General features: G+C 36.6%; 1 pseudogene; it reads right to left on the reverse strand.

The window, feature by feature from the left end:
* The window catches only part of LOC102827465, a 3,815-nt pseudogene extending 817 nt beyond the window's left edge, over window positions 1-2,998 (reverse strand).
* Between the last annotated feature and the right edge of the window lie 850 nt (window positions 2,999-3,848).

Genomic DNA, 3,848 nt, shown 5'->3' on the forward strand with positions numbered 1-3,848 from the left:
AAGCAAAGTTGTATCATCTGCATACTGTTAATGAGTTTTCCTCCAATCCTGATGCCACGTTTTTCTTCATATAATACAGTTCATTGGATTGTTTACTCAGCAGATAGGTTGAATAAGTATGTTGAAAGAACACAACCATGGAGCACACCTTTCCTAATTATAAACTATTTGGTGTTCCCTTGTTCTGTTCAAACTACTTCTTAGTCTATGTACAGGCTCCTCATGAGCACAATTAAGTGTTCCAGAATATTTATTCTTCACAGTGTTGTCCATAGCTTGCCATGATCCACACAGTAAAAGCATTAGTGTAATCAATAAAGTCCAGAGAAACATCTTTCTGGTATTCTCTGTTTTCAGTCAAGATCTGTCAGCAATGATATCCCTCATTCTACATCCTCTTCTGAATCTGGAATTAACTTCCAGAAGTTCTCTGTCAATGTTTGTTTACAGCCATTTTTGTATTATCTTTGGAAATGTCACAAATACAATACTTTATTAAATAAATTGAAATGAATATTGTAAATTTTAAAATATTTATTTGTAAGTATATTAGATCATATATATATTCAGCCTATAATTCACCCTTTTACTATATGAGGGGCTCCTTGTTGATTGTGATTAGACTTTTTTGTATTCATGTTAATATGATTTTTTAGCAGGAAAATATGTAGTTTGCTATTTGAAAAAGACAGATTTTTGTGAGATACATCTAGTCTGTCTTTATAAAATTATTTTATAAAACTGAATTTATGGATTTATTTGACATGGTTTCCTATAAAATGGTACATAAAATTATTTTTTTGTGCATATTTCTGCATACATTGTTTTGAACTAGTCTAAAAATCTAAATTCAAAGAATGCCTTAGTATAAGAGGAAGTGACATTTTTTTGGAATTTGTGTTTGAAGAATTGGAGCTTCTCCAGAGCAAATTCTAAAAATATACTTGTTTCTGTCTTACATCCATGAAGTTATCAGTAAATTTTTTTTATTGAGTAAAAGGCATAATTTATGTAGATCAGCTTTGATGGGGGAAATTATTTATATTAACTGCAATGCCTATGTTGTGTGTCTTACTCATTTTTGGCTTACAAAACATACACAGAATTGAGTGAAATCTTATAGAGTAGATCATCAGTTTTATACTCAACAGTTCATACCATTTCGCAATAAAAAGTTAAAAAGAACACCACAAAGAAAACTTAAGAGGCAGTGACTATAGAAGGAACAATTTAGAAAAGAAGGGTGACAACAATTGCAGAAAGAAAGTGAACTTGATGAAAGTAATCAATGTTACTGAATTGTTCATGTAAAAATTGTCGAATTGTTGTATGTTCTGCTGTGTATATTCTCAATGAAAACAACAAAATAAAGTATTTATATAAGTATATGTATATATATTTGGAGTCCTGGTGTGGTGCTGTGGGCTGATGGCGTCAGACTGCAAAGTCGTTTGAACTGCAAAGTCTGTGGTTGAAGCTCACCAGTTGTTCCTTGGAAACCTTATACAGGATCGCTATGAGTTGGAATAGACTCAACGGCACTTAACAACAACAACATATATATATTTGGAGTTTTATCAATGTATGCACATATATATAATATATACTAAAATAACTTTAATATTTATACAAGATAAAAGAAATGCACACTATTATGTTTTCTACATTATATATAAAATGCATGCATTTTATATATAAATGATATGATGTCATTTTATAGTGGAGCTGTAGGATATAGACTGGAATGCTAAGCACAAATTATTGTCGTTAGGTGCCATCAAGTCAGTACCAACCCATAGCGACCTTATACACAGCAGAACCAAACATTACCCAACCCTAGGCCAACTTCACTACTGTTGCCATGCTTGAGTCCATCAATGCTGCCATGTGGCCAATTCATCTCATTGGGGGTCTTCCTCCTTTTCTGTGACCCTCCACCTTAATCAAAAATGATATCCTTCTCCAGTGACTGGTCCCTCCTGACAATATGTCCAAAGTATGAGAAACGAAGTTTGGCCATCTTGACCTCCAAAGAGCACTCTGGCTGCACTTCTTCCAAAATGGGTCTATTGGTTCTTTTGGCAGCCCATGGAACCTTCAATACTCTCCTCCAACACCATAACTCAAAAGCATCAATTCTTCTACGGTCTTCCTTACTCACTGTCCAGATTTCACATGCATATGAGGTTATTGAAAATACCATGGCTTGGGGTCAGGCGCACCTAAGTTATGGTGTTGGAGGAGATTATTGAAAGTGCCATGGGCTGCCAAAAGAACCAACAGATGTGTTGGAAGAAGTGCATCCAGAGTGCTCCTTAGAGGCCAAGATGAACAAACTTTGTCTCTCATACTTTGGACATATTGTCAGGTGGGAGCAGTTGCTGGAGAAGGATATCAAGTTTGGTAAGGTGGAGGGTTAGAGAAAAGGAGTAAGATCCCCAAGATGGATTGGCTAAGTGGCAGCATAGATGGACTCAAGCGTGGCAATAATAGTGAGGTTGGCCCAGGATCGGGCAGTGTTTCATTCTGCTGTGCAAAAGGTCGCTATAAGTCAGTGCCGACTCGATTGCACCTAACAACAACAACAACAATGTCTAAAATATTAATGTTTATGTTTTCCATTTCATTTTTGACAACTTCCAATTTTCCCAGATTCATACTTCGTACATTCCATATTCTGATTTTCAGTGCAGGTTTACAGCTGCTTCTCTTCATTTTGAGCTGTTTCTCCATCAGCAAATGAAGGCCCCACAGGCTTTTCTCTCAGGAGCTTTACTCCATTCACTTTATCACTGTCAACTCTACTTTGAGGAGGCAGCTCTTCCCTAGTCACATTTTGAGTGCCTTCTAACCTGAGGGGCTCATTTTCTAGCACTATATCTGACAGTGTTTCTCTGCTTTTCATAAGGTTTTCAGTGACTAAATATTCAGAAGTAGTTCGCCACTCTTTCTTCCTACTGTGTCTTTGTCTGGAAGCTCACCTGAAACCTGTCCCCATGGGTTACCGTACTGGTATTTAAAATACCCGTGGATTAGCTTTCAGAATCACAGCAACTCATAAGCCACCACAGTATGACAAACTGACAGACGTGATCTTTTGGTTTTAAGCGGAAACTGTCACTTAAAATTTCTAGGAGATCTGTGTGCATGCATAGTAGAACCCTCCAGGGGTAGGGGTGTGGTGTCCATTCACTCAGGCATCCCCTCTAGTCACTAGAATGGAGATGCGCAGACAGAGAGAGACCAATAAACAGGTACCAAAAAAAATGTATGTCCACACCTGTAGCTCTGTGGTTCTCTCAGGTGTTTGTGGTTGTTTTGATCCTTCCCCTGCTTTGTATCTCCCAAATGGCAGCTCTGGGAGCAGCTGAGCATCTTGAATTAGAAAGCAATGGTTTTCTTAATTCTGCTACAAATTCCCCTAGCTGTAAGCCTTCCAAGCTTCTAAATATTCCTTATATGTAGTTCAGAGTTCTAGCATCATCCCCTGAGGCTGTGTTGCTGATGGATTTCCTCACTGCACGTCTACCTGATCTGCCATCTTGTAACAACACAAACACAAATTAAGCAAGTCAAATCTGCCACTTGTTCCTGTGAAGCACTATACAGGTTAGCTATGGGTTGGTACCAACTTGATGGCAATTAACAACAACAAATAAGGAAATAGAATATGATATATTTCATAATAGTTTGCATTTAATTGACAATTATGTTTCAAACTCAGTGAAATTTTATATTCTGATGTGTGATGTACAACGCATACATAATTCTATGATTAAAATTTGATAAATACAATACTGTTAAACTTAAAAAAAGATCACTAAAATAAACAATTTCTGTTTAGCAAA

The sequence above is a fragment of the Chrysochloris asiatica genome, unplaced genomic scaffold (genome assembly GCF_000296735.1).
Source record: "Chrysochloris asiatica unplaced genomic scaffold, ChrAsi1.0 scaffold00218, whole genome shotgun sequence".
Lineage (NCBI taxonomy): Eukaryota > Metazoa > Chordata > Mammalia > Afrosoricida > Chrysochloridae > Chrysochloris > Chrysochloris asiatica.